A 12191-nucleotide genomic window follows, 5' to 3' on the forward strand; every position below is an offset into this window, starting at 1 on the left:
GGCACCGTTTCAATTTTCTGCCTTGTGAAATCTGCCTGTTGCCCATCCATAGTATATCATGTCAGAAAAAGGAAAGCTAAGTTTCGCACGAGCTACGCTTACTAACACCATGCTGATTCGTAGGCAAAAGCTCCTCAGTCTCAAGGAAATTTATTGTGTTCGAACTGACAATATGTGCTAGAATTTTACAGCAAACCAGTGTAAAGGATATTGGTCTGTAATTTTGCAGGTCAGTTTTTTTACCCTTCTTGTAAGCAGGAGTCACCTGCTCTTTTTTCCAGTCGCTTGGGATTTTGCGCTGGTCGAAAGATTAGCGATAAATGCGAGCTACGTAACGGCCCAATGTCTCAGAGTGTTCTTTGTCAAAGCGAATTGGGATTGGATTTTGACATGGCAATTTATCTGTTTTCAACTCTTTCAGTTGTTCTCTACGTCATGAATAGTTTTTACTATGCTGTCCGTACGGGGGATGTGCGATGGTCAAACGATGGTATGTTTGTACGTTTCTCCCGCGTGAAAAATTTCTTAAACGCGAAATTTTAAACTTCCTGTTTCGTTTTGCTGCCACCCCAGACTGGACAACGGGTGACTGGATGGAAACCTTAGAACCGCTTAGCGACTTTACATAGGAGCACAATTTCCTCAGGTTGTCTGCCACATTTTTTTCGTAGGTATGACGGTGGTAGTTGTAACTCCTCGGATAGATCATTTCCCAGGTTACGCAGGAATCTCTACTAACATTTGCCTGACTTATTTGTGCGTTCTCTTTTGAACCAAGAATGCAACAGCGTTTGCTTCCTCAGGATTTTCTGAATTTCCTTGTTAAATCATTTTGGTCTTTAATACACTTACTGGGAACTTAGTTCTCCAGAGCAAATTTTAGTCTCTTTAAACTTTGCCCATAATTTCTCTGCTTCCACATTACTGGATCTACCTAACTAAGTGAGATGTTAACGCCGGCCGCTGTGGTCGAACGGTTCTAGGCGCTTCAGTCCGGAACAACGCTGCTGCTACGGTCGCAGGTTCGAATCCTGCCTCGGGCATCGACGTGTGTGATTTCATTAGGTTAGTTAGGTTTAAGTAGTTCTAAGTCTAGGGGACTGATGACCTCAGATGTTGTCCCACAGTGCTTAGAGCCATTTGAACCATTTTCTTTCTAGCACAGACACTCTCCTAGCCTTCTTGACTAATTTATTAACTTCCGTAAACATGGTCACTGATTCTACAGTGACGCCGTCGACAAGTTCCGCTCTGTTTGTAGCTACAAGATCGAAGATACACTACTGGCCATTAAAATTGCTACACCAAGAAGAAATGGGTATTCATTGGACAAAGATATTATACTAGAACTGACATGTGATTACGTTTACACGCAATTTGAGTGCATAGATCATAAGAAATCAGTACCCAGAACAATTACCGCTGGCCGTAATAACGGCCTTGATACGTATGGGCATTGAGTCAAATAGAGCTTGGATGGCGTGTACAGGTACAGCTGTCCATGCAGCTTCAAACTATACCACAGTTCATCAAGGGTAGTGACTGGCGTATTGTGACGAGCCAGTTGCTCGGCCACCATTGATCAGACGTTTTCAATTGGTGAGAGACCTGGAGAATGTGCTGGCCAGGGCAGCAGTCAAACATTTTCTGTATCCAGAAGGGCCCGTACAGGACCTGCAACATGCGGTCGTGCATTATCCTGCTGAAATGTAGGGTTTCGCAGGGGTCGAATGAAGGGTAGAGCCATGGGTCGTAACACATGTAACATGTAGCGTCTACTGTTCAAAGTGCCGTCAATGCGAACAAGTGGTGACCGAGACGTGTAACCAATGGCACTCCACACCATCACGCCGGGTGATACGCCAGTATGGCGATACGAATACACGCTCCAATGTGCGTTCACCGCGATGTCGCCAAACACGTATGCGACCATCATGATGCTGTAAACAAAACCTGGATTCATCCGAAAAAATGACGTTTTGCCATTCGTCGTTGAGTACACCATCGCAGGCGCTCCTGTCTGTGATGCAGCATCAATGGTAACCGCAGCCATGGTCTCCGATCTTATAGTCCATGCTGCTGCAAACGTCGTCGAACTGTTCGTGCAGATGGTTGTTGTCTTGCAAACGTCCCCATCTGTTGACGCAGGGATCGAGACGTGGCTGCACGATCCGTTACAGCCATGCGGATAAGATGCCTGTTATCTCGATTGCTAGTGATACGAGGCCGTCGGGATTCACCACGGCGTTCCGTATTACCCTCCTGAAGCCACCGATTCCATATTCTGCTAACAGTCATTGGATCTCGACCAACGCGGGCAGCAATGTCGCTATACGATAAACCGCAATCGCGATAGGCTACAATCCGACCTTTATCAAAGTCGGAAACGTGATGGTACACATTTCTTCTTCTTACACAAGGCATCACAACAACGTTTCACTAGGCAACGCCGGTCAACTGGTGTTTGTGTATGAGAAATCAGTTGGAAACTTCCCTCATGTCAGCACGTTGTAAGTGTTGCCACCGGCGCCAACCTTGTGTGAATGTTCTGTAAAGATAATCATTTGCATATCACAGCATCTTCTTCTTGTCGGTTAAATTTCGCGTCTGTAGCATGTCATCTTCGTGATGTAGCAATTTTAATGGCCAGTAGTGTATTTCTAGTGGCTGTAGGCTGTCGAACTTGCTGCTCAAGACAGTTTTCGAAATATTACTTCGCAAGACTGACTGTCTGTGTCTCCTGGAATGAATCCACAGACGTCCCAGTTCATACTCGATAGGCTAAAGTCGCCACCAACTTGTACTACATGATATGGATATTTACACACTACTGACCATATACGATCTTTGAATGACTCTAGATCTGTCACAGGGGAATCCATTGCTCCACATTTGTTGAACACTGTAAGTGTTACTTTTTAAGTGTTACAAAGTAAAGACACATAGCTGGACGGCCAGAGATGGTATACCGCGAGGTTGGCAGCACTGTCGTGCTGTGCCGCGACCTTGCAAACACGGCACCGCATCGGCAACACCGCAGCCGCTTGTCATATCCAATTACAGTTGTTCAATATGCGCCCGCTCCCTGAATATTCTGAGCGCATTTGCATTTGGCTGCAGTGATTAAAATTCCGCGCATCTGGGCGTGCTGCTTGTTGATACGCGCTCGCTGGTCTTTGCCACGTCCGGAAGTCAGGTGCAAATGTGGCGTAACAGCATTTCAGAGACAAACTCTTCTCTCCCCTATCCTGTACATTTCATCACTTCTGTTTCCCAATTTCTTCCGTAGCTGTGTAACATTTCCGGTGTAATATAGTGCATTTACTTTCCATTGCATTAATTGCAAATAAAATAATTATATTAATGACTGACATTTTCAAAACCACCGAAAGCTGTTATTTAGAGACAAAATATTTTATTTCTGCATCTAATTTGGATCGGTAGTGACCATCATGTGATAGATAAAATTTGAAATAAGAGCTTGTTAGTTGTGGTCTTGAGTTCGAAGACTAATTTTATAAGACTCTCAATGACAGTCTTTCCTGCACAAGCCTCTTCATAACTGCTCAAAACTGCATCCATTTCAAATTTATTGCTGCAGTCAGTATCTTGGTCTGCTTGAACGATCATTGCGCCCATACATTATCGAACTGTCTGTTCCTTGATGCCGCGGGCAAGTTGTGTTTCACCATTTATTTTCTCCCCACCTCCTTTCAGAACCTCTCCATTACTCCTACCATCTCCCATCTACTCTACAGCATGCTTCCACAGCACCACATTTCAAAAGCTTATACTCTCTTCTTGTCTGAACTGTTCATTGTCCACGTTTCACTTCCGTACAGAACTACAATTCAGACGAATGCCTTTAGAAAATACATTCTAGTGCTTAAATTTACTTTTGAAGTTAACAGTTTTCTCTATTTCAGAAGCGTATTACTTTCTATTGCCACTTATCATTTTACATCCTATCTACTTCGGCCATAACCAGTTATTATCCTGCCCAAATAATAGAACTTTTCAATTAATTTTAATGTGTCATTCCAAATATGACTCAGTGAACATAGCCCGATTTAGTTAGACTACATACGGTCACCCTTAGCTTGCCTTTCTCAATGTCCATCTCACATCTTTTTATATCATATTTTTTTCGAAAAGACTATCCATACCATTCAACTGCCCTTCCAGTTGTTTGCGGTGCGTCATAGAATTAAAATGTCATGAGCAAACCGTAATGTTCTTATTTAGTCTGCCTGAGCTTTAATTTACTTGTCATGTTTATTCTTGGTTGCCTTTACTGCTTACTCAATCTACAAAATGGTTCAAATGGCTCTGAGGACTATGGGACTTAACATCTGAGGTCATCGGTCCCCTAGAACTTAGAACTACTTAAACCTAACTAACCTAAGGACATCACACACATCCATACCCGAGGCAGGATTCGAACCTGAGACCGTAGCGGTCGCGCGGTTCCAGACTGAAGCGCCTAGAACCGCTCAGCCTGAACGGCCGGCCTCAATCTACGGCTTGAAGAACATTAGCGACAGATTTCCTCAGTCCCTTCCCTACCAGTCCTTCCCTTTAGCATCGTTCGACTATTACTGCAGTCTGGTTTTTGTACAAGCTATAAATAATAATTCGCTCCCTGTACTACACCTAATCAACCTTTAGAAATTCTGAAAGTGTGTTCCAATCAACCGTGTCAACGCTTTCCCAAAATTTGCAAATACTGTGAACGTAGGACTGATTTTTTTTTTCCTGTCCAGCTTCTAAGATTACTCCTAAAGTCAGTGTTACCTCTCGTATTTCCACGTGTTGTGGCGTAGCTAGACAGCCACGCCACTAGGAAGTAGCCGAAAGGCAAGCGTACACACACGCCGGCTGGCGTGAGTTCTGGAACAGGATACTTTAGAAGGCACTAAAGAAAAGTACGTATCTAAGTTAATACTCAACTTTAATGCATCCTTGTGGTACATCGCTCTTGACTATACAAATTAGACTCTCTTCAGATATGGTTAATGGCGCCTTGCTAGGTCGTAGTCATGGACTGAGCTGAAGGCTATTACAACTGTCTCTCGGCACATGAGAGAAAGGCTTCGTCAGTGTAGTCGCTAGCAAAGTCGTCGTACAACTGGGGCGAGTGCTAGTCCGCCTCTCTAGACCTGCCATGTGGTGGCGCTAGGTCTGCGATTACTGGCAGTGGCGACACGCGGGTCCGACATGTACTAATGGACTGCGGCCGATTTAAAGCTACCACCTAGCAAGTGTGGTGTCTGGCGGTGACACCACACCACGTGTCTTCGGAATCTAAACCAATGCTTTTCTATAAATAATTTATGTCAGTATGTTGCATTCGTGACTTGCTGAAGTGATAATTGGGTAGTAGTTCCCCATCTGTCATCACCTGCCTTGTTTGTAATTCGATTTCTTACATTATTATTGATTGCAGAGTGTATTTTTCGGCTGTCATATATTCTGCATCAACCGTTACCAATGCTGCATTTGGAAAACACAACGATCTCTTTCAGTTTATCCAGGTCATTCTCCTTAACTTCCTACCAACAATTTTAATCTACAGCTCCTATCAATTAACTGCAGTAAGTGTCCACGTCTGTCCATGGAAATGTTTTCCTAAATATCTGTCTCACCAGGAAAAGGAACTGGAACACCAGCCTAATATCGTGCAGGGCCCCTCCAAGCACGTAGGAGTGCCGCACCACGACGTGGCATGGACTCGACTAATGTCTGAAGTACTGCTTGAGGGAACTGACACCATGACTCCTGCAGGGATGTCCATAAATCCGTAGGAGTACGAGAGGTTGAGATCTCTTCTGAACAGCACGTTGCAAGGCGTCCCAGATATGCTCAATAATGTTCGTGTCTGGGGAGCTTGGTGGCCAGCGGAAGTGTTTAAGTTCAGAAGAGTGTTCCTGGAGCCACTCTGTAGCAATTCTGCACGTGCGGGGTGTCGCATTGCCCTGCTAGAATTGCCCAAGTCTGTCGAAATGCACAGTGGACGTGAATGGATGCAGGTGATCAGACAGGGTGCTTACGTACGTGTCACCTGTCAGACGTATCAGGGGTCGCATATCACTCAACCTCCACACGCCCCACGCTATTACAGAGCCTCCTTGAACAGTCCCTGCTGATATGCAGGGTCCATAGATTCATGAGGTTTTCTCCATATCCGTACACGTCTATCCGCTCGATACAATTTGAAACGAGACTCGTCCGACCAGGCAACATGTTCCGAGTCATCAAGAGTCCAATGTCGGTATTGACGAGCCCAGGCGATGCATAAAGCTTTGTGTGGTGGTGTGGTCATCGACGGTACACGGTACACGAGAAAGCCCATATCGATGATGTTTCGTTGAAAGGGGTCGCACGGTGACACTTGTTGATGACCCATCACTGACATCTGCAGCAATTTGAGGAAGGGTTGCACTTCTGTCACATTGAACGATTCTATTCAGTCGTCGTTGGTTCCGTTCTTGAACGATCTTCCTCCGACCGCAGCGATGTCGGAGATTTGTTTTACCGAATTCCTGATATTCACACTCGTGAAATGGTCATACGGGAAAATCCCCACTTCATCGCTACCTCGGATATGCTCTGTCCTATTGCTCGAGTGTCGACTATAGCACCACTTTCAAACTCACTTAAGTCTTGATAACCTGACATTGTCACAGCAGTGTCCGATCTAACAACTGAGTCAGACACTTGTCTGATATATTCGTTGCCGACCGTAGCGCCGTATTCTGACTGTTTACATATCTCTGTATTTGAAAACGCATGTGTATGCCAGTTTCTTTGGCGCTTAAAAGAGTATATAATCAATCTGAAAACTGATGCTATCAGGTTATTTCCGTGCACATAACCTACACGTATGAATTTTGCACACCCCCATCCCCCCACCCCGCACCCCAGTGATCATGCCACACAGGAGGGCTAAAATATATAAACACCCTTTGATGCATCTGATCCTGTTCATATTTCGCCGAATGGGCTTCAGCGCCCCTACTGGTCCCATACTGTAAACCACACCAAAAATTGAGGTCACTCTATACACCAAAGGGTTCGGATCACGTTTAGGGATGCGACGACCATAGTGAAGGGCTCAATCAAATCGTTCAAAGGGCTCTAAGCACTATGGGACTTAACATCTGAGGTCATCGGTCCCCTAGTCTTAGAACTACCTAAACGTAACTAACCTAGGGACTTCACACACATCCATGGCCGAGGCAAGATTCGAACCTGCGACCGTAGCAGCAGCGTGGTTCTGGACTGAAGCACCGAGAACCGCTCGGCCACAACGGCCGGCAGGGATCAATCGCCGGCGGTTACCAACAGTTGCAAAAGTTGTGAAGAGCGTCCTTCTGTTGCACCTCGCACCGTGAACTAATGCTTTTGTCGTGAAATGTGCGTAAATGCCTCAGGGGAGTGGGTGCTTTCATTGACTCTCTTAACGTTATGACCTGAGGCCTCTTCGTGTCGATTCTGAGTGGCGATTTGCTTGAAATGTTTTCCTTTGCCACCCAATAGAAAACCACGTCATTTCAACCCTGGGCGCCACGATTCTAACCTCCATTGCGGAGGCGGCCCCAGCAGAAGGGATGTGAAGTTTGTAAAGGGGAGGGGGCTAGCAGACGACCTTCCAGACATGTGACACGGTCCACGGCGGCGTTTGGCAGATATTTGGTGAAATTTGGTGCCAATTTTACGTCGTTAATCCATCTTACCCCTCGGAAGAAGATCGGAGCTTTGGCCTTTTTTTCGCATGTGTCGCTCCCTCGTTGTTTGAAGTGTCGTCCCAGTGTGACGTCGCAAAGCGCCACCCTTTTGCACCTTACAGAGGAAGGATGTAGGCATTTTTTACCCAAATTTCAAACTTCTGCGTCACTATGTGGGACTATGACTGGGTTTCAAAATATTATCTCAGTCACGTGGCATAGTCCCAAAATATTTTTCCATTTGTCTATTTTGTTTAGTCAAGGATGACGCGCTGAGTTCTTTCGGTAAGGAAATACTGTATCGAGTCAACAATGTGGAGCGACACTCGGTAATAACTTATTTTGTTTACTAAACGACCGTGCAAGAACAGCTTCCTTAAACTGCGTCCGGTTGTTTTTTTAATATATGAGGCGAGGTTTTCGTTCTCCAAAAACGTCATAATGTGCTAGCATAAAGCATATTACATAATTCTACACACATTATAAAAATGTATCTACGTATGTATGTACGTTCTACATCATCTCCTAAAACACTAGACCCATTTCAACAAATTTTTATTTACGCATCACTTACTGTCTGGAAAGAATCACTTTCGGAGTGAAAGTCACCTACTTATGAAAGGGTTCGGAGTGGGGTGGGGGGGGAGGGAGGAATGTAGCCCACTACACGATAATAGCCATACTACTTTATTCGTCCAGTATTTGAGACTGAGAGCAGTTGGTGACTTTCAACAAGCATTAAACATAATTTCAAACTTCTACAAAACCTTTGTTCGCTGATGGTCACTACAAAATGATGACAGAAGAAAGTTTATCACTCACTACATTTTTGCCTTTCATGCAGTAAAATTATTGCGTTAAGTATGACATTTTAATTTATTATTTCTTTACTACTAGCTGTGTTCGCGACAAATTTTGTAGACCGTATTCACCTATACCACTGAATGTACCCGTAAATTTATATAATTTTACGACTTGTAGTTCAGAAGATGTGACGTCATAAATACTGACATGCGTGAAATACTGTCACACATCATGCTTGGCGTTTTAATGTATTACTTGTCTAATAAGCACGCTTTTCGCAATCGGTAGACACATATACCACTGGATGTTACATCATTGTACGACACATACTTCAGGAGATAAACTTCATAAACACTGAGCTGCTTGAAAATGAAACTGTAGAGCGAATTCGCTAGAGATACAAGTGAAATGTGTTTAGGAATACGTGTGAAATGTTTTAAATATATGTGACATATGTTTGACTTTTGCGGACGTAGGCAAAGCTACGGGTAAAAAGGTAGTCCTAAATTCATGGAATGATTTTAGTCATATTTGGTGCACACGTTAGTTACGATCTGGAAAGAAATACAGTGGGGATAAAATTAAGAAAGGCAATAACTGATAGTGGGACAAGGTAGCCTTTGCCATGTACTGAACATTGGCTTGCGGAGTAAGTATGTAGTTGTAGGTATAGAATCACCAGCCTCCTACTGGGGTGTTGGTGATAACGTAGAGAGAGAATGGGGGGGGGAGGGGCAAGAGATGGATAGAGAGATGAGGAGGAGGAGATGGGCAGAGAAAGGAAAGTAGAGGACATGGGCTGGCAGAGGAGAGAAGAGAAGATAAACAGTGAGAGGGGATATGAAGAAGGACATGGAGAGGGGAGAGTAGACAGATAGAAAGAGGGGGAGGAGAAGATGGAAAAAAGAAAGGATGGGAACAAAGTGATGGAATTAGAGGGGAGGACGAGGAAATGTACAGGTGTAAAGAGGAGATGGACAAATGATAAGGAGCAGATGGAGAGAGGTGGGAAGATCAGGTTCACAGGGGTGGGGGGAGATGGAGCAAATGGACAGTGAGAGGGGTAAGGAGAAGAGGGGCTAATGGAAGACTGGAGTAAATACATCCCTGGGCAACGATGGGCTTTCAACTACTAGGCTAGTTCGCATAATCATCCTCAAACCTCACACGTACTTCATCCGGCCCAGTTGCCTGATTTTGTATTCCGTGGTCGCTTATCTCACAAGGGAACCTCCCCATCGCACCCCCTCAGATTTAGTTATAAGTTGGCACAGTGGATAGGCCTTGAAAAACTGAACGCAGATCAATCGAGAAAACAGGAAGAAGTTGTGTGGAACTCTGGAAAAAAAAGCAAAATGTACAAACTGAGAAGTCCATGCGCAAGACAGGCAACGTCAAGGAGACTGTGAGCTCAGGAGCGCCGTGGTCCCTTGGTTAGCGTGACTAGCTGCGGAGCGAGATGTCCTTGGTTCAAGTCTCTCTCGAGTGAAAAGATTACTTCCTTTATTTTCGCAAAGTTATGATCTGTCCGTTCGTTCATTGACGTCTCTGTTCACTGTAATAAGTTTAGTGTCTGTGTTTTGCGACCGCACCGCAAAACCGTGCGATTAGTAGACGAAAGGACGTGCCTCTCCAATGGGAACCGATACTATTTGATAGCAAGGTCATAAGTCAACCGATTCCTCCACAGGAAAACACGTCTGATATATTCTATACAACACTGGTGACGGCATGTGCGTCACATGACAGGAATATGTTGTCGACCCACCTAACTTCTACACTTGGCGAATGGCTAAAAAGATTCTTCTACCTTGCCCGATTTAGGTTTTCTTGTGGTTGTGATAATCACTCCCAAAAAAGTGATGAAAACATAAGAGTTTGTCACATAAACTGCAACAAATGAATACAACAGTATCACAGTCGCACAGTTTTCTCTGTGCTCTGTCAAAACATATGTTTTTAACGTTTTCAAATTTTTCCGTGTGTAGACCGTCAAATCCTGTATATGTACAAGCAAATCTGAACATGTCCTGGAATTCTGGAGATCGAAGTTGATTATTTGTGAGTGCCTGAACTTTGGTTCAAATGGCTCTGAGCACTATGCGACTTAACTTCTGAGGTCATTAGTCGCCTAGAACTTAGAACTAATTAAACCTAACTAACCTAAGGACATCACACACATCCATGCCCGAGGCAGAATTCGAACCTGCGACTGTAGCGGTCGCTCGGTTTCAGACTGTAGCGCCTAGAACCGCACGGCTACTCCGGCCGGCGCCTGAACTTTGATAATTGACGCACGATCACGTAAACAATACTGCTCTGTGTACCTGTGCAGCATCGCAAAATCATAGAATCTTTTCACAAAGTATTTCACGGACGGACGGACAGATAATAATTGTCTGAAAATAAAAAATTAAACTTTTCACTCTAGGAAAGACTTGAACCAATGACCGCTCGTTCCGGAGCTGCTCACGCTAACCACGCGACCACGGAGCTCTTGAGCCTACGCTGTCCATGAAGTTGCTTATGATGCGCATGGACTACTCAGTTTTTTTCTCGATTGATCTGTGTTCAGTTTTTCAAGGCCTATCCACTGTGTCAATTTATAACTAAATCTGAGGGGGGGGGGGGATGACTGAAAGGAGAAACAGTCTTGCACAGGGAACGATTACTGCCGTCTTCTGTTTCGGCTCCAGCATAGTGACTGAACAGCTGGACATTACGTCATGATACACGAATGATACCTGTGTCAAATAAGTGAGGTGTCAAACAGCGAAACGAGAAGCGACGAGTGGTGTGTCCAGCGTCAGCTCGTTGCCCTGAGAGGCGGATGTTGCTCCAGCGACGCGCCGTGGTGCCGCGGGCGTCCAGCAGATGGCGCGCTGTACGAGAGGCGGGGCCAACCCATGTTATTATGGCCTGCGGATAAAGCAATTTCTCCGGGAATCAGCCCCCGTCTTGAGAGGCGCGGGTGGGGGATAATCGGAAAATGATCCGTCGCTGGGACAGTGGTAGGGTGGGGGGGGGGGAGTGAGGGGAAGTGCGGCACCCCCTCCCTCTGTCCTCCAATCAGCGCGCCAGATCCCCTGCCGCAGTAAACTCAGCCCTCCAACTCTGCCACGCTACTACAGCTGGAGGCTCTCTTATAGCTACCGCCGGTTCCACTACACAGTAGCCTGAGTACTTGCTACTACCAAGAGTGTTGTTATAGTCTCTTCCTCAGGATACCTCTTCGTACACGCTGCTGCAGAAGAAATAGAAAATATTGGGTTGGTTCATAAGGTCATATCGTTTTTCCGTAAGTTTAATATACACAACAGATACATATAACACAGACTATAGTCATCAATAACACACGAGGTGCGACAATAAAGTAATGACACTGATGTGAAAAAACATGTTGCTTACCGTTTTAATCAAGTTTATTGTTGTCTCCTTCAAAGTAGTTCCCTTCGATTGCACACACTTTTTCCAGCGCTTCTGCCATTGATGGTAACATTTCTTGAACTCATCTTCTGTAATATCCTCCAAGACCCTCGTCACAGCTTTTTGGGCATCTTGTGTTGTTTGAAAAAGGTGTCCCTTGACCGTCGTTTTGACTCTTGGAAATAAAAAAAAAGTCGCACGGAGCGATATCTGGTGAATAAGGTGGCTATGGTA

The sequence above is a fragment of the Schistocerca cancellata genome, chromosome 3 (assembly GCF_023864275.1).
Source record: "Schistocerca cancellata isolate TAMUIC-IGC-003103 chromosome 3, iqSchCanc2.1, whole genome shotgun sequence".
Classification (NCBI taxonomy): domain Eukaryota; kingdom Metazoa; phylum Arthropoda; class Insecta; order Orthoptera; family Acrididae; genus Schistocerca; species Schistocerca cancellata.